This window comes from Mustela nivalis (genome assembly GCF_964662115.1).
Source record: "Mustela nivalis genome assembly, chromosome: 4".
NCBI classification, from domain to species: Eukaryota; Metazoa; Chordata; class Mammalia; order Carnivora; family Mustelidae; genus Mustela; species Mustela nivalis.
Genome location: NC_139023.1, coordinates 157,917,052 through 157,941,200, shown reverse-complemented (window position 1 = coordinate 157,941,200; position 24,149 = coordinate 157,917,052). Strand labels below are relative to the sequence as shown.

General features: G+C 44.4%; 1 pseudogene across 1 annotated transcript; it reads left to right on the top strand.

Moving 5' to 3' along the window:
* The first annotated feature begins 221 nt into the window (after nucleotides 1–221).
* LOC309863154 (NADH dehydrogenase [ubiquinone] 1 alpha subcomplex subunit 1 pseudogene) lies at nucleotides 222–492 on the top strand (annotated as a pseudogene). Its single transcript has one exon. The product of its transcript is annotated as an NADH dehydrogenase [ubiquinone] 1 alpha subcomplex subunit 1 pseudogene (transcript).
* The last annotated feature ends 23,657 nt before the right edge of the window (nucleotides 493–24,149 follow it).

Genomic DNA, 24,149 nt, shown 5'->3' with positions numbered 1-24,149 from the left:
CTAAAACCAAATATCAAATACCAAAATCTGAAAGCAGACAAAACTTCATAAGAAAATTGCAAATCATATCTCTTATGAACGTACACACATTCATTGAGAAGAATCCTCAAAAGAAAATTGTCAAATCATATCCAACAATGCATAAAAAGGGTTACATACCACAAGCAAGTGGGATTTATCCCAGGTATGCAAGTCTATTCACATTAGAAAATCAATGAATGATGCTGGGTCTCTTTAAAGGGGCCACAAAGGAAAGGTTTAGCTTTGCTAACCAAGGTGCAGTTTGGTTTGAGATTTTGCCTGGGATCTAGGTCTTGGCTGTGTGCTTGTTCATCCCTAACATAGCCACTGCACACATCCACAGGCTCACTAATGGGGGCAAGGAAAAAGATTGCCTATTATTCCTATCAGAAGAGTATGATGGAGAGAGATAGGCACATCTCTGGAGTTAATTGTTGCTATGGGTCAAAGGGTTTGGAAAGTATTGATTAAAGAAGAATTTTCCTTTTTTAAAATTTAAATTCAATTAATCAACATATCTGAGGGTTTTGAAGGGGCGGGGGGTGGGAAGTTGGGGGAGCCAGGTGGAGGGTATTAAGGAGGGCACGTATTGCATGGAGCACTGGGTGTGGTACAAAAACAATGAATTCTGTTATGCTGAAAAGAAATTAAAAAAAAATTCAACTGACAAACACACACACACACACACACACACACACACACACACAACATATAATGTATTATTGGTTTCAGAGGTAGAGGTCAGTGTTTCATCAATCTTATATAATACCCAGTGCTCATTATATCACATGCCCTCCTTAATGTCTTTCACTCAGTTACCCCATCCTTCCACCTCCTTCCCCTCCAGCAACACTTACTTTGTTTCCTATGACTAAGAGTCTCTTAAGCCTTGTCTCCCTCTCTGGTTTCATCTTGTTTTATTTTTTACTCTCTTCTCCTATGATTCTCTGTTTTGTCTCTTTTTTTTTTTTTTCTGTTTTGTCTCTTAAATTCCATGTACCAGTGAGATCATATGATAATTGTCTTTCTCTGATTGACTTATTTTGCTTAACATAATACCCTCTAGAACTAGAGGGACACATTTGCAACCACATTGTTGCAAATGCAAGATTTCTTTTTTTTGGTGGCTGAGTAATATTCCATTTTGTGTGTGTATATGTGTGTGTGTGTGTATAAAATGTATATATATATATATATATATATATATACACACCTAGAAAGACTGAACTGTATATATACATGTGTGTATACAGTATACACATGTATATGTATATATACATATGTATATATACACATGTGTGTGTATATATATATATATATATATATATATATATACTGGTACATGGAATTTAAGAGACAAAACAGAAAAAAATATATATATGTGTATGTATATATATATATACATGTGTATACTGTATACACACACATGTATATATACAGTTCAGTCTTTCTAGGTTGTTGTTAGGAACTTATCCATTTCTTCTAGGTTGTCCAAGATCTTTGCCTCTCCTTGCTCATAGTAGTTTCTTACAATCCTTTGTATTTTTGTGGAATTCATTGTAATAGCTCATCTTTCTTTTTTTCACATTTTTAAATTTAAATTCAATTAGCCAAGGTATAGTTTTTGAGGTAATGGTCAATGATTCATTAGTTGCATATAACACCCAGGGCTGATCATTACATGTCCCCTCCTTAATACCTATCAGCTAGTTACCCCTCCCCCAATATACCCTTGTCTATTTTGTTTCTTATGATTTAGGGTCTCCCATGGTTTGTCTCCGTCTCTGATTTCTTCTCATTCAGTTTTCCCTCCCTTCCCCATGGTCCTCCACACTATACCTTGTGTTCCACATATGAGTGAAACCATATGATTATTGTCATTCTCTGCTTGACTTATTTCATTTAGCCTAACCCCCTCCAGTTCCATCCATGCTGACGCAAATGGTGGATATTCATCCCTTCTGATGGCTGAGTACTATTCTATGGTATGTATGTACCACATCTTCTCTATACATTCATCTGTCGAAGGACATCTCAGCTCCTTCCATAGTTTGGCTCTTGTGGACAGTGCTGCTATGAACATTGGGGTGCATGTGTCCCTTCTTTTTACTACATCTGTATCATTGGGGTAAATACCCAGGAGTGCAATAGCTGGGTCATAGGGTAACTCTATTTTTACTTTGTGAGGAACCTCCATGCTGTTTTCCAGAATGATTGCACCAGCTTTCCTTCCCACCAACAGTGTGAGAGGGTTCCCCTTTCTCCACATCCTCGCCAACACTTGTTGTTTTCTGTCTTGTTAATTTTAGCCATTATAACTGCTGGAAGGTGGTATCTCATTGCAGTTTTGAATTCCCTGATGACATGTGATCTGGAGCATTTTTTTATGGTCTACTGGCCATTTGGATGTCTTCTTTGGAGAAGTGTCTCTTCCTGTTTTCTGCCCATTTCTTGAGTGGATTCTTTGTTTCTTGGGTTTTGAGTTTGAGCAGTTCTTTGTAGATCTTGGAACCAGACCTTTATCTATAGTGCCACTTGCAAATATCTTCTCCCATTCTGTAGGTTGTCTTTTACTTTTGTTGATTGTTTCCTTTGCTGTGCAGAAGCTTTTCTTTTTTGATGACGTCCCAATAGCTCATTTTTGCTTTTGTTTCCCTAGGCTTTAGAGACATGTCTTATAAGAAGTTGCAGTCCAAGAGGTTGTTGCCTGTGTTTCCCTCTAGTATCTTGATGTGAGGCAGGAATCAATTACCTTTCTTTCCCAATGTATTTGAGTCCTCTTTCCTTGTGAGTCTAGCTAGAAGTTTGCCAGTTTTATTTATCTTTCCAAAAAAGGCAGCTTGTATTTTCATTGATCTTTCGTCTTTTTAGTCTCCATTGGATTTATTTCCACATTCCTTTTTGTTATTTCCTTATTTCTACTGTTATGGTGCTTTGCTTTTTTCTTTTTTTATTCCTACTTCTTTCCTATATAAAATTAGGTTGGTTATTGGAGAGCTTTCAGATGGATTGGTGAAGACTGGAATTTCTATGAAATTCCCCCTTAGAACTACTTCTGCTGCATCCCCTAAGTTTTCATAGGTCCTCTTCTTCATTAGTCTCAAGGTACTTTTAAAATATCTTTTGATTTCTTCTTTGACCATTGGTTTAGTGGCATGCTGTTAAGTCTCCACATAATTCTGACTGTTCATTTTCTTTTGGTGACTGATTTCTACTTTCATACCATTGTGGTTGGACAAGATTTGAAACAGAGGGTGAAGGGAGCATCAGTTTAATGGTAGGTTTCCTGGGCTTTTATTCTGAGGGAAGACCACATGTCACGTGGAGACAGAGGAACATTTGGTGAGACTGGAGCTGGGGGGCACGGTCAACCCTTATTAAAATTACTGACCATGCAGGCTGTGTACCATTGTTCACACTGTAGCCCTGATAGACTTGTACTTCCTTAGAAACCTTTTGTAGGAGGTGCAGGGTGGCCTTCTCTAACAAAAAAGTGCCATGTGGGTTCATGGCATGGTCCCAGGTCAGCAACCAGGATATATGGTAAATTGGGAGATCAGAACCCAACTTTCTTTTGGAAGTGACAGAAACGGGGCATGGTGTGCTTTGTGATAATAGCCAAGGTCCCGAGTGACCCACTGGTAGTTGTTGGTAGGTGGGGTAGTGGGGTCTGTGGATTTGTCTCATCATATCCTGTGGAATTAGGGAGGCCCTCCTGTCTTTTGAGTTGTGTGGAGACAGGTAGACAGCAATTTCTGGTCAGACACCAGGATTGCATTGGATTGGTACCAGAGTTGCAATGTGCTCAGCGGGGAGCCTCTCCTTCATTTCCATACAAACTGACCAGGGGTCTGTGACTATGGTTCCTAACAGCAGCGTGGGGAGAGGAGGGCCGTGGTGGTGCACACTTCCTAGGGTTGTGGTCAAGATTAGTCTGGAGCCCACCAAGGTCAGACGTGCCTGGCTCGGAAAGCTACCCAGTCAATCTATTTGTGGGCAGGGTGCCCATGGCACTTTAAAGCTGGTACCCATGCTGCTGCCTCCTACTTTTCATCATCCTCATGGTAATGAGCCTTTGCGGTTCCCCATGGTCCCCTGGGGTATTGCCCTCCTTCCATCTGGCCTTCGTCTTCTGCCTTGTGCAACCCAATGTCAGGGTAGTCTTCTCAAGAGGCAGCTCTGTCAGTCCCCTGAATGAACACTTCCATGGATCCCCTGTGAGGTGAGGATGATGCCCTGCCTTGGAAGGGAGCTGCAGGTTCTCAATCAGGAGATCCATGTCTTCCTTTTCAGCCTGGCCTGCCTCCCCTCTGCCTCCTCAGGGAAGCTGTCCCCACTTCCTGAGCTGACAGTTCTGACGTTAAATTCTAATATTGTTTTCTGTTTCTCCATGCCTTAGTTCCTCCATGGCATGTATTTTGAGACTCTCAGTGGGTTTTCAGCAGTCCTGCAGGGCTGTCTGCTAGTGTCATAGGGGCAGCCTTCTCCATCACCTCCCTCAGCATGTCCCTGAGCCCTGGAGCTAGCTATCCCACTGAGTGTTGAGGGACCCAACCCAGCCCATCAGGAGCCCAATGTCAGTTGTGTAGACTCATGAGTGCCAGGAGCAGTGGGCAGCTGGCATGGGCCAGGTACAAGCAGTTTCTCTTTTTCGTTCCTTCCCCCACTCTTCCCAGAGGTAGCTCAGAGCAGCCTCTGTGCCCCACATCTCGAGATCCCTTGACCTGTGCCTCCTGCATTCAGCTGGTGAGCTTAGTGGTTTCCTGTTGCTTCTGTCTCCTATACCCACACCCATGGCAGTTCTAGATCAGGGGAGGGATCATACCCTTGTCTGTACTTGATCCTCTTTCTATCCTGCACTCAGCCCACCCACATTTTGCCTTTCTATGGATGTGCTTGGAAGCAAGCTCATCCACAGGGAACCTATTAGCCAAATGGATCCAGGTAAAGACCGCTGAGTTAGTGATGCAGGATAGAGAACTTGCCTGCTCTGAAATCTGTCCCATACTCTCTGAGCATCTCATTCTAAAACAGAAATAATAATAGCTTTCTGGATTATGAAGTGACACCTATCTCTATTTACACTCTCTGGAATGTATAGGTGCTGATCTTGGACAGAAAAGGACCATGGCTCCTGTGGGTTAGGATTAACAGTTAAAGTATAAGGATTCAGTGAAATTTAAATTTGAGGCATAGAGTGAATAAATATTGTCGAGGAAATACTCCCAAGTAGGGCATATGAATGTTGCGTACCAAGGTTTTTTCAAATAGATTACTGAAAGAAAAATATTTTTTATTGTTTATTTTAATTCTAGTCGAGTTAACATACAGTATTATGTTAGTTTCAGGTTTACAATAGAGTGATTCAGTCATTCTATATACTACTTGCTCATCAAGAAAAGTGTACTCATAGTACCTTTCATCTGTTTCACTCATCCCGCCGTCCACCTCCCCTTTGGTAACCTTCAGTTTGTTCTCTATTGTTAAGAATCTGTATTTTGGTTTGTCTCTTTTTTCTTCCTTATTTATGTATGTTTGTATCTTCAATTCTACATAAGAGTGACATCATATGGTACTGTCTTTCTCTGAGTGACTGATTTCACTTAGGATAATCCTCTCTAGATCCATCCGTGTGGCTGCAAATGGCAAGATTTCATTCTTTTATGGCTGAGTAATAGTCCATTCTCTCTCCCTGTGTGTGTGTGTGTGTGTGTGTGTGTGTCTGTGCATATACATCTATCACCTCATTTATCACTTTATTAACAGACACTTAGGATTATTACATATTGTGATCTTGTAAATAATGCTGCAAGAAACATAGGGGTGCATGTATCCTTTTGAGTTATTGTTTTTGTATTCTTTGGGTAAATACCAGTAGTGTGATTGCTGGATCCTAGGGTAGCTCTATTTTTATCGTCTTGAAGAACCTCCATTCTGTTTTCCAGAGTGGCTGCACCAGGTTGCAGGTTCTACCAACAGTGCACGAGGATTCCCCCTTTTCCACATCCTCCCAACACCTTTTGTTCCTTGTGCTGTTGATGGGAGCCTTTCTGACAGTATGTGGTAATATCTCATTATACCTTTGATTTGTGTTCTTCTGAAGTTGGGTGATGGTGAACATCTTTTCATGAGATATTTGGGCATCTATATTTCTTCTTTGGAGAAATGTCTGTTCTTTTTTACTTTTTAAGTGGACTATTTGTTTTTTGGGTGCTGAGTTGTATCTATTCTAAATATTTTAGACACTATCCCTTTATTGTATAGGATATTTGCAAATATCTTCTGCCTTTTAGTAGTTTTTCTTGTGATTATTACTTCTTCATAGTTCTTCTGCTATGTGGAAACTTTCTGATAGATTCCCAGTAGTTTATTTTTGCTTTTATTTCCTTTGCCTCAGGAGACAGTATAGAAAAGTGTTCATTTGGCCCATGTCAAGAAATTACTCTCTGTGCCCTCTTGCAGGGTTTTTATGGTTTCAGGTCTTCAGGTCTTCCATTGAGGTTTTGAAACTGTTTTGAGTTTATTTTTCTGTATGGTGTAAGAAAGCAGTCTAATTTCATTCTTTTGTGTGTAGCTGTCCAGTTTTTCCAACACTGTTTGTTGTAGAGACTGCCCTTTTCCTTTTTGAAATTCTTGCCTGCTTTGTGAAAGATTAATTGGTCACATAATTGTGGGTTTATATCTGAGCTTCTATCCTGTTCCCTTGGTCGCTGTGTGTATTTTTGTGCCAGTACCATACTGTTAGGTTGACTACAGCTTTGTAGTATAACTTTAAATCTGGATTTGTGTCTGCTCCAGCTTTGGTTTTCTTTCTTAACATTACATTGGCTGTTAAGTTTCTTTGGTGGTTCCATACACATTTTTATGAGTGACTGCTTGAGTTCTTTTTGTTTAACTTTAATTCAGTGAGCCAACTTAGAGTACATCATTAGTTTCAGATGTAGTGCTCAATAATAGATCAGGTGTGTACAACACCTTGTGCCCATTGCATCATGTGCCCTCTTTAGCGCCCATCACCCAGTTACCTCATCCCCACCCACCTCCCCTCCAGCAACCCTCATTTTGTTTCTGTAATGAAGAGTCTCTCATGGCTTTTCTCTCTGAAGACTTCCCATTCAAGTTTCCCTCCCTTCCCCTCTGATCCTTTGTGGTGTTTCTTCCATTTCACATATGGGGGAACCCATGTGCCAATTGTCTTTCTCTGATAGACTTATTCTCCTCAGTATAATACCCTCCAGTTCCAGCCAGGTGGATGTGATGGTAAGTCTTGATCTTCTCTGATGGCTGAATGATATTCCGTTGTAGATATGAACCACATCTTCTTTATCCATTCATCTGTCTGTGGACATCTGGGCTTTTTCCATTGTTGGGCTCGTGTGGATATTGCTGCGATGAACATTGGGGGGCAGGTGCCACTATTTTTCACTCAATCTATATCTTTACAGTAAATACCAAGTAGTGAAATTGCTGGGTCATAGGGTCATAGGTCAAGTTCTTGAAGAAACTCAATAACATTTGGCAGAGTGGCTGTACAAGCTTGCATTCCCACCAGCAGTGTAAGAGCTCCCCTTTCACCACATCCTCTCCAACACTTGTTGTTCCCTTCCTTGTTCATTTTAGCCATGCCAGCTGTTGTAAGGTGGTATCTTTGATTTGTATTTTTCTGATGACTATTGATGTGGAGCACTTTTTCGTGGGTCTCCTGGTCACTTGTAAGTGCTATTGGTAGAAACGTATGTTCATGTTTACACCTGTGTCTTATGTTGGGATAGGCATAGTCCCAGGAGCATGGAAGGTGTGATCTGCTTAGGTGTGGAGACCTTCAGAGACATTTGAAAGGGCTAGAGTTGAGGAGGGTATCAGCCTCAGGCTTGGCATTCAGTATGATATGAAGTTATAAATAAGCAGAGATTGGTTCAAGATTTCATTCCAATTTTTCCTGCTCTAAATTACTCCATGGAGTTGGAAAAGGCATGATTTCTGACTGTGTTCTAGGAAGAGCCCTTCTCTTCACAAAGGTGTCCCTGTTCCCTGGGGATATGGAGCCAGGCCTCTGGGTGTGGTCCTTTAAAAAGTCAACCTAAGGTTGGGGTTAGGGCCTAGGATGATGGCTGGTTCAATCAGCCAACTGTGTGGCAAGACTCTTGGAGTTCTGAGTTGAGGGCATGGGTCAGGGTGAGTATTAGGCTCTATCTAGGTCTGTGTCCAGCAGGCCACTGAATGTGGTGGGTGGCCTTAGGTGTGCATGCAGATTTCTCCTGCTCTGAATTGTTTCCAGAGTTCCAAACAGCATGGTTTCCTTCTGGGTGGCAGGCGGAGTCTTCTGGAATCCATTGGGTGTCCCCGTCCCTGGTGTTTGGTGCCAGGTCTCTGGGGACACACTCCTCCAAGCCCAACCTAGGGTCAGGTTGGGGTCAATTAGGGTCAGGTTTTAGGGTCATGGGTTAGGCTCAGGGGTTAGGGTTAGGGGATGGGGTAAGAGTAAGCTTAGGGGTTTGCTAGGGTTAATTTATTGGTCTTTTACTATGCGTTGTCCATGCTTGAATAAGATATTTTCTTAGAGTATTTTATAGTGAGTAAAGTTTACTCTATAAGTCAAATTACGGAGAAGAAACAAATGTTTCAAAGCAATACTTGAAACTATATTTCTTGACATTTATGTTTTATGGTGAAAATAATTAAAAATTGAGTTGCTCTGTCTCTCATCTCACAGACAGATTCACTGGCCCTGTCTTTCTGGTGTTGGCTGAAAAGTATCTTCTCAGTGGGCTTCCTTAATGGCCTCTCTGAATAGGATGCTCTCTTAGTCCTTAGCCTGCATTCCTTCCTACTGTTGATCCATTGATTATATTCCACGGTCTTTGCAAGCTCCCAGGTGGGACTAGAGCTATACATTTGCACTAAGTAGATACTCCATAAATATTTATTAATTGAACAAGTATGGGTTTCTTTTTAATCAAAAATATCCACGTTTTATCAGTGAATTTTTTACCATTACAGAATATATTTGGAGAAATCTACTGCTCCGTGAGTACACATGTGTCAAGGCTTTGGTTTTCTTGTGTCCTGTGTCATGCTTCCCTGAGCTGGCTGGAGTGCTCCTGACCCATGTATGAAGCTCAGCTTCAAACCTTAGGGGTGAGTTCTGTGAAGGTGCTGGGGGGCATTTGGGGGTCTTGTCCTGCTGGACACCACCGTGTCATCTGGGGCCAGATGTGATGTGAGCACCCCCTCTTTTCCTAGCTTTTCCCATCCATCTCTATCCTCTGTCAAAATGTGGATTTCCCACTAACTGTGTCTTTGCAGACAAACTCTGAGATGGGCTATGCTTGGGACTCATTGACATCACAGAGTCTCATTATAACCAGTGTCAAAGGTTTCTGTGGCACTGTCATGACCTATGTTCCCAGAGTATGCCCATGAAGAGTCCCATGAGAGTCTGGGAGTCCAGGAAAGATAAATGGGTGATTGTGGCTCTAGGTCAAGCCACTCTGGGGGATCCTGCTAGAGATCATGTCACCTCTCAGTCTGGCTCTTTCACTGATTTCCAGTATGGCCTAGGAAAGTCATTTCTACTGAACTTCAAGCTCATCATTTCTAAAATAGGAACTGTTTTTAAATTAATCGATTCATTCAGGACTATGGAATGAACTCGCAGGAAGCTCTGGGCAGTCTCCAAGATGGATTCTCCCTCAGGGTTCTGACTCCCATCCTCCTTGATCCTATTGAGTTCCCCATTGGACAAAATGGCTGTACCATAGAAATTTCCCAGGGCAACGTTGGACTAGCAAGAGTCTTCAGGGTGTGCCCCCATGCCATACAATGTGGCTGAGGGGCCATGAGCACTTTTGAGCCCAAACCAAGGTTTTGGCTGTGCGGTCTTACTTGCACGAAAATAACAGTGCCTGGATCAGGCCTTCACTGCAAGAGCTGAGCCGGCTTAGGGAGGACCTGGCCCAGGACGCTGGCCCCATGACACTGTGAGGGGACTGTGAGTCCACAGTGAAGTCATGCAACGCAACAAGTGATTCTACATCAGGATAGATGATGCAAGGTATAGTTTGGCAGCAGACATGACAAAAAAATCTAAATGACAGAATAGTATGTAGTTAAATGTACTCTATACTGTGGCAGTGGTGGGAAAAGTGCACGATGGGTCAGAAAGGGGAATGTAAGTTCCAGGAAGCAGGTTGGAGTAATCAGGGGGTAGGGGATGTCTCATGGAGGAAGGGACCAGGAGACTTGTCACTTGTCCCACAGTGTAGAATCAGGATGTGCACTCTGCCTGACCCACGACCGCCAGGGGAATTGGGGGCATTCTAGTTCCAGAGGTTCTACAGCCTGAAAATGGGCCTGAGCAGAGCCTCGGTGGTATGTCTCCTTGGTTTCTGGGTGTGGCTCTGTCTCAGCTTCTGGAGGCTCCTGATTCTCCTTTTGCTTTCCTCTATAGCAGCGCGATTTCTCGGGTTCAGTGCTGGTAGTTGACACGAATTCTTTCTGAAAAGAAGTGGAACAGAAGTCATCCTTGTTTCCTAAGTAGACCTGAATATATTCAATAGTCATAGCCATTTCCCAGGACCTTTGGCCTTCATCTGTTGGCCAACTCTGAGATTTTTGAAGACATCTTCTACTTTTAATAGGTTGAAAGAATTGGTTTGGTTTTTTAAAAATTCAACAAAGTCACACGTTTCATAATCTATAAAATGACCTAGAAACATTGAATGAACAAGGTTTGACTGGATGAAGGAAGAATTGGCTTTTAGTGGAGTTTGTGCCAATGTTTACTCACTCTTGCCCCCGTGTGGCCACTCTCCAGATAGCATAGGGCCGAAATGTTCCAATTTAGCAGATCCAAGGGAAAATTAAGACAAAAGGTTGGTCCCTGAATTCCTTAATTACTAAAAAGCATCCTCTAATTTGTGAGCGGTATTCTACATAGAGTATATCTTAACTAGATAGTAGGGTTAGGTCAGGGTTAAGTTGCATACAGTAACTATGGGCAGCTTATTGTATGTCAATCTTACCTGCCAAAGTGATTTAAAAAAATAAAATAAAACGGGAGAGGATATAGTCACCACAGCACAGCGCACATTACCTTTCCCAGGAGGTAGGTAACTAAACATAATTATTGTTCCATCTTAGCTGAGGACCAGGAGCTGGTCCTCCAGGTACTGGGCAAGTAGTATCTGTGGCCAGCTGCTCATCTTCCCCCAACACGCCACCCAGCTCAGCACATCCTCTGCTATGCTCAAGGTCAGCAAACAGATGATCCAGTGCAAATGTGACTCTCTTCAGGCATGTCTTGCTTCCGACAGGTAGAGAAGTGGGCCAGCTCACATACACATGACATGTTCTTTTGGTTCCTTGCTATCTGCCTCCTCTTTCTGTCACTCTGGTCCTGAACCTTTTGCTCCTGTGAGAACTTGGGTTTGCAGAACCCTTCTGTTAACATTTCAAAGTGTAGACCTGTGTTTCCTTTGTTCCCTGTCCTTGGGTCAGAGATGAATGTGGGAAAAGTTATCATACTCTGAAAGCAACAAAAAGAAATGTCAAGTGTGCTCTGCTCCTGACACCTCAGACTTGAAAGCAATGGTCAACTACGTATTTCGTGTTCTACACAATCAGTTTTAGGGACTCATAGATGCATGTGAAATGAAACTGTAGTAAAAGAAATCTCATTACTGAATTTTTGCCTTGCAGAATACAGTTTAGGGACATTGCATGGGGTGGTCTGGCTAGTGCCCAGTCACACTGACACGGCACAACCGTGACATCCTCCTGGAGCACTCCCGGACCCCTACAACTCTGTCTGGCCAACCCTGCACACCCCCCAGTCCTCCTGAGTGTCCCCTGTCATGGCACTTGTCACACAAGGCTGTCATTTGTTATCTCTCGGTCTGTCTTTTCTGCTTAGAGTAGATCTTTCTCATAGATGCCTGGCTGGATGACAGGTGGATGAATTGTTTTTGGATCAATGTCTTAGAACAGGATGTGTCCTTTAAAACCCTGATGGGTAGGGAGAGTCTCTGTCCCTCTACGTGCCCCCAGACTTGGTGGAACATAGTGTCCAGGACAGGGGATGTGGGAGTCCTCCCAGATGAAGTTTGCTCTGTGAAGGTGGATTCTTTCTGAGATCATTATGGCCACTGCATGGCTGTTTTCGTGAGACAGGCAGCATGCTACTGCGTTGTATTCTCCTTGCACACTGGCTGACAAAGAGGAAACACATGCTCACACTCACAAGGTCACACTTACACCTCCGTTTCTGAGCATCACTACCATGTAAACTACAGTGAATTCCTATTGGGCTGCAGACCTGTAGATGTGCCATTCAAGGTGTAAATAGAGGAGGATGGAGATGGAGTTCTGGCTAAAAGGATGGCAGTCCTTGCCTCTGGGGTGAAGAAATTAGATTTTACCCAGAAGGTGCTATGTTCTACTCAAAGAAGTGACATGATCCTAAGATCTTGGAGAACAGAGATCGGCACAGATTTTTCTGTGAAGTCTTCTGTAAAGATTTTCTGTTAGGTGTTGCAGTCCATGTGGTGTCTCTGACAATGACTCCACTCTTGAAGTGTGGCTTGAAAGCAGCCACAGACCATCCATAACTAAGATTCCCACCACACTTGACTGACAGAATACAGGGGGACGTCCCATTTGTTCCATGGGGGGTAGTTTCCCACACCAAGATCTGCAACGTGATGGAGGATGGGGGAGAGGGCTGTTCTTCTCCAGTGGCAGAGTGGGAGTACACTGGGATCTATCCTGCCTGACCCTGGTCCTTCCACTTAAAAGGAAAAAAAAATAATAGTGAGATTGGCAACAATTAAGGCCTCAGGAATTCCCCCCACATATCTCTGGAGACCTTGAGCTTCTGACAAGATGTTTGTCTGTGGTTGAATTCCATGTAGTTATTGAGTATGTTCCCATTGCCTGGTGGGTATAACTTGTGGGTTATATACCATACAGATAGTCATCTTGTTCAGAACAAGCCTATGAACACATTTAGGGTTTTCCTGAGTTAGGAGAGGATCTAGCATTTGTGGACTTTAGGACGAGTCTGATTCAGCCCTTAGTAATGTTATGGAGCACCTGGCTTCCTGGGTCCTCTGTGACACTGGCACAGGCCTGGCCTGGGCCACTTTTGCAGTTGTGATGGAAAAGCCCCTGGCCTGGGTGGTCCACCCCATGCTTGGCTGGCAGGTTGAGACCTGAGGTTCCTCTCACCTCATTGGCTGGGACAAGGTCACATGAGCATGGATGAGCCAATCCCTGCAGACAGGGATGGAACCGTGAATATTGGCACAGGTTGTTATGACCTCTGTTGTAATGACTTTTCTAAAGGCAGTTGTGGCAAGATCTTCTGGGATGCATCTGTTAATAAAATGAACATTAATTTCTAATAATAGGTTGGTCCAAGGTGCTGGCTTAGCACTTAGCACCTCAGTCCCAGCACCTCGATTATTGTATCGATTACTGTTCTGTAGAGACCATGGCTGAGAATGAGCAGGGTGGATGGAAACTGGTCTGGAGTGTACAGGGGAAGGGTATGTGTGTGTAAGGGGTTGGGGATAATAGCTCTGGCCAAGCTGTATCTCCAATTTACCTAGGTTCGAGAAGGTGCGGGGAATCCATGGTGTTTACTGTCTGTCATTTTGCAGAGGAAGAATATGCCTTTTGCATGGAGTATGGCGAGACTTGTTCCAAGCATTCTCTAATTGGTACAGAAGTCGGGGAGAGCAGCACCCTCCCATCTACTAGGATAGGTGTGAGAGGCTGAGTGCTCTCAAGGAGGTGTCTGGATTTTGCAGGGCTCACTGTGAATCTGCACACAGTACTGATGAGGACAGTTCACGGTTTTGTTCTGAGGATGGAGTATTGGAAGAAGGCGGTGTATGTGTAATCCTGGGAAGGGGACAGATCTGGAGTTCACTGTAGAGTTATTTCGTGGGAGTGGTGGTGATCTGCAGCATCTGCTTCATAAGATTTCTGCCCTTTACTGAATGAATTCTGGGTGTGGTTTCTGTGACTTTGTCCTAATGGCTGGGATTTCCAAGGAATGGGATTTTTGGGCTTCTCTGTAACAGTTGGTCCATCAGGAGTGGGAAAAACCCATTCTGCTCCTGAGAAGTATGTCTCTAGTGGCTGGAGTGTGTATTACAAGCCTAGAGGTCAATGGTGAGGTGGTTACAGTGGTCAGCAGGCTATTATGGTTGATGATTTTTATGGGTGAATCCCATAGGATGAGATGGTAGATCTTATTGTTAGGGATCCTCATTAAGTGTCCATAAAGTGTGCTTTCTCTGATTTCATATTCAATATCTTTTTATTGCTCTAATAGCGCTCCTTGCACTTGGTATTTCAATACCAGTGCCCTACAACATTGCCTGCATCTTACCCATGTGTGATTAGATTTTGAGAAAGGAAAATGTTGTCAGTGCTTCCTCAAATTGTACACTGAAGCAGCCAAAGAGTAAAATTTTATTTTTGACATGATGTAGGAAGTATCCTGCTGTGATTCTTAGTTTGAACCAAGGGAGGGGCCCTCCTTTGGTACTGGTAATGAGTACCATAGGCTTTCCTAGGGAAGATTATCAGATTCTATTGGAAACTTGGTCTTTGTTATTGTGGAGGAATCAGGAGTTGACTAATTATTTGCCTCCTCTTTCATTTTCCATGAACATTTCCCCGATATTTCATTTCACACTTTTGCCCTTGTGAAATTATCCCAGCTTTGGCACCAGATCACCCTTCTATGCCAAGGGTATGTTTGGGCCAAGAAAAGTTGCTTCTGGGTGACTGGGATACTCTAGGACCAGAATGCTGTCAGTAGGGAGTTACTGGGATCCTAAATTCCAAACCAGCTCCTGACACCCAGATGAATGATATTTCAGATTTAGAAACTTCAGATAGAAATTTTGTGTCCATGATGACAACTGAAGACAATGGGCCATCCCTAAACCTAATCTTAACCCATAACTTTAACTCTGAAACCTAAACTGACCTTAAAGCCCAAACTGGAACCCTGAATCCCAAACCTGAAATCGAAACTGGAGTCTGGAATCTGAACATGAGCCCTGGATCCAAGCCATGAACCATGGACTCAAGCCCTAAACCAGAACTCTGGGTCATGAATCCTGAACCCAAATCTCAACATGAACCCAAACCCCAAATTTGACCTTGAACTTAATCTCAGAAGCCCTGAACCATAAACCTAAAGCCCTAAACTCTAAATGTTCCCTTGCACTGACTGTAAACCCTCACTCTGACCCTAAACCCAAAGCCTGATCTGGAACTCTGACTGAAATCTGAACCTGAACCCAAATTCAAACCCTTCACACACTTTGTTTATCCATTCACCATTGATGGATATTTGCAGTTTCTACCTTTTGATTCTTGTGAACATTGTTTGGGTTGGGGGCTAGAGTTAGGGTCCTGGACTGTGGTCAGGGCCAGGCTTGAGATCAAGTTAAGGTCAGAGTGTGGATCTGCATCAAGGCCAGAGACATGTTCCAAGTCACTGTATGGGTCAGAGACTGTTGTCATTCCATATTGTTTCCAATTCATTGTTCCTTAACTATTTGGAGGGAAGTTGGGGGATATTGGGCTCCATGCAGCTTGAATTTCTAGAATGAAATGGCTTCAGCTGGACCCCGGGATGGAATAGGTGCTTCCACTGAAGGGTGAGCTCCCTTAGTCCTGCACTGCCTCCCCAACCTGCAGAGGGTGCAGGACCCCAGCTCCTGCCCTGAGCCTGGCCTGCACAGCTGCAGCTGGGACAGGAGTCTGGCCTCCTCATGACCTGCTGTGGAGACGTCTGGAGGATGTGGAGCCACTCTCTACCCTGACTGGACAAGCTGTGGAGGATGTGGTTCCACATCTAAACTAACAGAACCCACTGTGGGGGACCTAGGGCTGCGTCCACACTGACAAAGTCCAGCCTCTTCAGGACCAGCCACTGGAGGTGAAGGCAAGGAGAAGCCACCTGAGTGGGAACTGGCGATGGGGTGCATGATCTCAGGACCTCACAAGGAATGGTGTGCTGTGTAGACACAGGCTTCTGTGGTTTTGTTTGTGGGGACATGGCCTCCAGCAGTGCTGGGTGCGGAGCTGTGGAGTCTCCCCTTTCTGGGCTCTGATGTGCGCCCTGGGTCCCGCATCTGTGTTTGTGTGCATGCATGAGGATTTGGTTCCTGGGGCTCCTCAAACAGTCTGCAGTCAGGGAGTGGATGCTTGCCTTGGTGCTTGTGCTCCCCTGGCCTTGGCCCTGCAGGGTCCTTCCCATGTCCACACCCATTTCAGGGTTGGTCTGGAGTCTGAAAGTTTGGGAGCGATAGTGGGGACTCTGTCGATGGCTTTGGGGAGAGCAGGTATTTTCACAGTATAGGTTCTTCCCTGAGCACAGAGTGTCTTCCCATCTCTGTGGGTCTCCCTCCATGTCTGTCATCAGTGTCTCATGGCTGACAGAAGACAGGTCTGTCACTCCCTTGGTTCAGAGGACTCCTAGGTATCTTGTTCTTTTGGATGCAGTAGTAAATAAGATTGTTCTCAGTAGTCTCTTTATGATGGTCCCTTCAGAGCATGTAGAAATGCAAGTGATTTGTGTATATTGATTTTGTTCCTTGCAAGTATCTTTAATTTATTAGTTCTGTTCACTTTAAACTCAAACTGCCAGTTACTTGACCAGCAAAATGCGTTTATTTGGGAAGAGCAGAGAATGGCAATCTCGGATGAGCAAGCTGTGGTCACATCGCAGGCAAGTGAAAGAAACAAAGGAGAAGAACATCATTTCATGGAGAAGGAGGAAGAAGTTGGGAGGGGTGCTTGGAAGGAAAGTCCACTGGAGAAAGGGGTTCAGGGTGATGAAGGATTCTCACTAGCTGAGCTGTGGGAATGGTGGATCTCTTGTAGGAGATGAACTCTCCGGCTTCCCCTGTGGGGCCTGGAATGGATGAGTCTCCCCTGTGGGGGATTGTAATGTGGGGTCTGTAATGGGCACTGAGTGCCAGGGACCCCCTTCCAGCCTCCCCTTCTGGTGTCCCCCGTCCACTTAACTGAGTTTTCCCCTTCATGCTTGTTCACAGTTCTAGCCAGGTTGTCGTGGAGCATTGTGTGGAATTGAAATTCCAAATCCCATTGCTTCTACTGCACCCGGGACACTGGGGTCCCTGATTTAATCCTCCCATGAGTCTCTTGCTAAAACGTGGCCTCCTCCAATGGTTAGTGGTCTCTCCATGGTGGGTGAACTGGATATGGCAGGGCTTGGCCTCCAGCCCGAAGTCTGATGTCCTCTTTGCCTCTGTGATGTGTCGATGTGGATGTCTGGAAGAGTCATTTACTCTGCAGAGATTTCAAATCTGCACCAATTTGTCACAGCAGCACAAATACGCTTTATCCTCACACTCCCCAGCTGTCATTTATTTACCACATTTGCCACTTCACATGGGCTACTTCCATGCATTTTTACCCCAAACAGGGACACTGGAACCACCCGTGGAACCACCATGTAACCCCAAGTGAGGAAATCATGACCGTTCCCACATTTGAACCCACACCACAGGCCCACTTCAGCTGTCACCACTAAAATGTCTTCCAGTTTTCATCTTCTGGAACTTCTTCCAGGATGTTCCCTTCTTTGGGTAATGTTTATGGATTTAAGGAGCACAGAGGGCTCCAATAGAGTGATGTTTCTATATGGCTAATGTCACTGGGGCTGTTTTCACTGTCCATCCACGTAGTGACAGGCATCAGTCCTTCATTCACTTTTTCAGGGTGACTAAATATAAGAACATAAGAACATCCCATGGTTGTACATCATTCTACAGAACTTTTTCATTCTCTCTGAGGGAGACTGTATGAGTGAAACACCAGTTCCCCATTACCCTTTCCCCTTGGCTCCTGTTGCCACTTCCAGCTTTGTGTCCCAGACACCTCATCCAAGTGGAATCATACAGTATCTGTCCTTCCATGACTGGCTGATTTCGCTCTGCGTAAGGACTTCTGGGTTCAATCCGTGTTGTAGCCTGTGTCGAACTCCCTTCGTTTTTAAGCCTGAATCATGTTCCATTGTATATAACCACACTTTGTTTATCCATTTATCTGTCAGTCGACACTTGCGTTGCTTCCACCTTTTGGCTGTTGTGAGAAATGCTGCTCTGAATAAGGGTATTTCTACTTTCAATTTTAGGGGGCATATAGGCTGCAGTTTAATATGTGTTTAATATTTTCAAGAACTATCATATTTTTACCCCACAAATGAATCATTTTACATCATTCCTTCATAGGGCAGAACAAGATTGTCATTTATGGGTCTACCTCATTTTGTTTGTCCTTTTCCCCATGGATGGACATTTGCACAGTTTCTGGTTTTTGCCTATTATGAACGCTGCTGCTATGAATATTCCTGTACATTTTTGTTTCTTTGTTTGTTTGAACCAGTGTTTTCAATTTGGGGGGTATATATCTAGGAGTACAATTGTTCAACCATATGATAGTTCTATTTTGATCTATTTGAGTAAATGCCAAACTATTTTATATGTAGACTGTATCATTTTCCACAACAGACGCTTAAGAGTTTCAGTTTCTCAACATTCTTTTGTTATTTTTAGTTTTCTTGATCATAGTGATCCTACTTGTGTGAAAGGACATCTAACTGTTTAAATCTTCCTTTCCATAAAGACTAATGATGTTTAACATCTATTCATGTGCCATTCACCATTTGTATGATTTCTCTGGAGGAGGGTCTATCCAAGTCCTTCGTCCATTTTAAAAATGGGCTTGTCTTTTTGTTGAGAAGTTGTAAAAGCTCTTTACATATTCTGGGCAACAGACTCTTATTAGATAAATAATGTGCAAATATTTCCTTCCATTCTGGGGGCTGTCTTTTCACTTTCTGGATAATATCTTGTGGTGTACAAAGATTGTTAATTTTTTTTTTTTACATTTCATTTTTAAGTGAGAGAGAGAGTTTGAGAATGGACAGGGAGAGGGAGAGGGAAAGAGAATCTTAAGCAGGCCCCACAGTCAGTGTGGAGCCTGGTGTGGGCCTCAATCTCATGACCCCGAGATCATATTCTGAGCCAAAATTGAGAGTTGGACAGTTAACCAAATTAGCCACCCAGGCACCCAGGACAGATTTTCAACTTTGAGGATATTATTTTACCTATTTTTTTCTTTCCCTTCTTATGCTTTAGTGTCACATCTAAAAGCATTGATAAATCCAAGCTTATGAAGACTGATCCCCATTTGTTTCTTCTAGAATTTATCATTTTACCTCTTACATTAAAAGCTTTAACTTATTTTGAGTTAATATTTATATATGGTGTGAGGTAAGGGTCCAGTTCCATTCCTCTGTATATGTATAGGCAATTGTTTAGCACCCTTTGTTGAAAAGACCATTCTGTCCCCCCACTGTAATGTTGTCCACTCTTGTCAAAATTCAGAGGACCATAGATGAAGGGGTTTATTTCTGGGCTCTCAGTTAAATCCCACTGATCTATATGCATACGTTAAAATTTTTAAATTTTAGGGGTGCCTGGGTGGCTCAGTGGGTTAAAGCCTCTGCCTTCAGCTTGGGTCATGATCTCAGGGTCCTGGGATTGAGCCCCACATCGGGCTCTCTGCTCAGTGGGGAGCCTGCTTCCTCCTCTCTCTCTGCCTGCCTCTCTGCCTACTTGTGGTCTCTGTCTGTTCAAATAAATAAATAAAAAAATAAAAAATTTTAATTTTATTTATTTAACAAGAATAAATGAAAGAATCTGGGATTGGGAGGGAGACAAACCATAAGTGACTCTTAATTTCACAAAACAAACTGAGGGTTGCTGGGGGGAGGGGGCTTGGGAGAAGGGGGTGGGATTATGGACATTGGGGAGGGTATGTGCTTTGGTGAGTGCTGTGAAGTGTGTAAACCTGGTGATTCACAGACCTGTACCCCTGGGGATAAAAATATATGTTTATAAAAAATAAAAAATTATATAAAAAGAAAACCAAAATTTTTAAAATTTAAATTCAATCAATTAACATAGCATGTATTATTTGTTTCATTGTATATGCATACTTTGTGACAGTATCACAATGTTTTATTTGCTGTTGCTTTACATTAAGATTTGAACTTTGGAAGTATGACCTTTCACTTTTCATTTTCTTTTTCAAGATGGTTTGGGCTATCTTGTGGTCTCTTAAAATTCCATATGACTGTTATGTTTAGCTTGTGCAATTCTTCCCAAAGGCCTTTGTGAAATTTCTTGGGAACACATTGAATTTCCACATTGCACTGGGTACTTGTTGCCATCTTACCAATAGTATGTCTTTTCATCACCATGGGGTTTCCTCAGATTTATTTAGGTTTCCCTTACTTTCTTTCAGCCATGTTTTGTAATTTTCAGTGTACAAGACATACACCTTGATTACATCTACTCCCAAGTGTTTTGTCAATGTTGATGTTCCCTAAAATGAAATTGTTTTCTTAAATTATTTTTTGGATGATTCATTGCTAGTGTATACAAATAAGAGACATTTTTGTGTCTTGATATTTTGTCCTGTAACTTTGCAGAATTAGGGAACTGGTTGTAATCATTTATCTTGATTCTTTAGGAAGTTCTCTATATAAGATGATGCCTTCTCTGGTCTCTGAATTGACCTAGTTCTACTGTTCCTTTCACATGTGGATTCCTTATTTCTTGCCTCACTGTTTTGGGTAGAACTTTCAGAACAATACTGAGCAAGAACTGAAAGCCAGCATGATGGACTTTTTTTGTGATTCAGAGTAGAGCTGTCAGTCCTCAAATTGAGCATGGTGTTTGATTAGGGTTAGGGTGGGGCTAAGGGTTAGGGTGAGGGTCTACCAGTCCTTTGATATACAGAGCCCATTCTTCAGAGTGATCTTTTCAGAACATAACCTTTGAGCCTCTCTGTGATCCACTCCTCAGCTGCTCGTCCTCTCCAGCCTTATATCTCCCACCCTATCCCCCAACTCCATGGGCCTCCCAGGTATATGGTCATCCCACATGTGCCTCGGGCCTGACTCCAAGCCTTTACATTCTCTCTGCCCTCTGCCAGGAGCACTCCTCTCTCCCCACTTCATGTCTGGTTTGATCCCTCATTGGCTGGACCTGGACTTACCCTGGTGACCTGTGTCTGGTGGGTGTGTGAGGCCTTGTCCCCTATTTAAATGTAGTGCCTACTTGCCCTGGGTGAGCGAATTACTAACCTGCCAGGTATGGGGCATACACAGGGAAGTAGCCTTAGTGCTTGTGTGAAAAAAAAAAATCAGTCTCAGGGTGCCTGGATGGCTCAGTCGTTGAGTATATGCCTTTGGCTCAGGTCATGATCCCAGGGTCCTGCGATCAAACCCCAGGATGTCAGGCTCCCTGCTCAGTGGGGAGCATGCTTCTCCCTCTTCCACTCCCCCTGCTTATGTTCCCTCTCTATTTGTCTGTCAAATAAATGAATAAAACCTTAAAAAAATTGTCTAGAGGGGCTCACCACCATTGCTGACAATGGGGGAGCTGCAGTCTCCACAGATATTCCCCTCAAAGAGACAAGATTTAAAACTTCTTGGGGCCAGGGAGATGGAGACCTGGACCTGGAAGCTTACTCTGTTGAATTAACAACTGGAACCCAAGCAAGCCCCCTCTTCTTCCATTGGTCCTCTTTCAATTCCCTGCCCATGGGCTGGACCTGATTCCTGATCTGGGGGAGTTTGAGGGTGAATGACTTCTAGGAATAGCAGTGTTTGACTGATGGACCTTGTCAGCAAGAGGCCGAGTAGCCTTCAAGGGAGGACCCTATAGGGGGTAGAGATCACTATGTGGGGGCCAGCGACAGCCTACTCAAAGCAAAGTGGGGCAGGTGGCCAGCTCTGCTGATTCTATCCATCTGTAGGCTATAGAAAGGAGGGCTGGGCCCAAATGTGCTCCACTCCTGGCTGGAGGGCACAGGACCTCCAGGGGGTTGGCCAGGGGAGGGTACCCACAGGGTTTGCCTCAGAGCTCAGCACAGGGGGCATGTTCCTGGCTCCAGCATGCTGACTGTGGGGTTTGTTTCTTGCCTCTGAAGCCTCAGGCTCCCCTTTGTATGATGGGGTGCTAATGGCCCCCATCTCTGGGAACAGAAGAAAGAGAGATCTCATGAGCAGACTTTCTCTGGATAGGCTGGGAGAGTGACTGTTGCTTAAAGCAACTTAGGGCCTATACCCTTGAAGAAGGTGAACACGTGGGTGGCTCAGTGGGTTAACCTTCTGCCTTTGGTTTAGGTCATGATCCCAGGGTCCTGGGATTGAGCCCTGCAATTGGCTCTCTGCTCACAGGGGGCCTGCTTCCCCCTCCTCCTACTCTGCCTTCCTCTCTACCTACTTGTGATCTCTCTCTGTCAAATAAATAAAATCTTAAAAAAAAAAAGAAGGTGCACACATCCATGACCCCCAATTCCGGGGTTCTGCTGTGAGCCTCTGACAGTAACCCTCCTCCTGGCTTGCCCCTTGTCCCTGTAGATAGGTTGTCTTCCTTCAGTTATTCCTGCAGAGGGCAGAGAAGCCCATCATAGTGGGACACAGGGTCACCTACTAGGTCTTTATCCACAAGCTTGCTGTGGGGTCCATGTGCCACCCAGGAAGGCTGGAGGGTGGTGGTCCTCGAGGTCCCCAGCACCCTGCACTGGTAGGATATGTCCCTGCAGTGCATGGTGATGATCAGCCTCTTCTGTGAGCAGCACTTCCTCCATGAGGTGGACAACCTGGTGTGTGTGGATGTGGAAATGAAGTTCTGCAACCATGTGGGCATGGAGATCCTGTCCCCCCTCTTTGGCACCCTGCACCTCAGTTTCTACTGGGTGGCCTGTGAAGACTTCAGTTACCAGCACCGGCCACAGTCACAGGCTGTGGGACTGTGACTCATCCCTAGGGGCCAGGGTGACGTTTACTACATGGGGGCCTTTTTTGGGGAGATTGGTAGTGGTTCACCAATTGACCTTGGCCTGTCATCAGGCAATGGGGGTTGACCTGGCCAATGTTATCGAGGTTGAGCGGTGTGATGAGAGCCTCTTGAACAGGTACCTGCTGGTTCACAAGCCCAGCAAGGTGCTATCCCTGGAGGACCTGTGGGACCCACGGCACCTCGGCTGCACACCCTTCATGAAGAAGCTGAGATTCCCACCATGCCCAGGAATCACCAGGACATCCAGGAATCATGAGGGGCTGTTCCTGTCTCCATCAGGGGTGCTGTCCTGAGCAGAGCTGTCAGACCAGTTTCCTACTTCTGTCCCCTTGAGGGAGACCGTGGAGCCCAGCACTGCCCACGGGCATGTCTAGGGCCCCCAGCTGCACCCACAAACAGGGGGACTGCCTGGGGACACAGGGTCCTCTCTTTGGGGTCACTAATTTTGATAACTTCTGGGTCATTTGGAGCTGTGACGGCTCCAGCTTTATGTCGGATGTTTTTCCCGTGTCAGTGCTGAGCAGCCATCTTTAAAAAGAACAATTGAGGGAAAAGTTTTCTTCCTCGTTCTAGGAAAACACAACCTGGTAGGGCTGAGAGTGCTCCTGCAGCAGCCTGGAGCCAGGATGACCTCTGGTTGGGTCTTCCCTCCCAGTCCGTGCACCTTGCCATGGCCATGGGGCTTCAGGGTATGGGGCGCACTGAGCCACCTCTCAGACCTCCAGTCCTCTGACCACTGGAGACCATGGCCATGGCCCCTAGCTCAGCCTCCAGGAACACAGAGCCCTCTGAGTTATGTACTGCTTCTGCCTTGGCTTTATTTTTTATTTTTAAATTTAATTTAATTTTTAAAACTTAAATTCATTAGCCAACATATATCAGTAGATTTTAACACAGTGTTCAGTGATTCATTAGTTGCCTATAACACCAAGTGATCATCACAACATGTCCCCTCCTTAATATCTGTCACCTAGCTACCCCATCCTGCCACGCCCCTCCCATCTGTCACCCTTAGTTTTCTTCTTGCAGTCCAGAGTCTCTCATGGTTTGTCTCCCTCTCTGATTTCATCCTGTTCAGTTTTCCCTCCCTTCCCCTGTGGTCCTGCACTGTATTCCTTACATTCCATGTATGAGTGAAACCATATGATAATTGTCTATCTATACTTGACTTATTTCACTCAGCATAATCACCTCCAG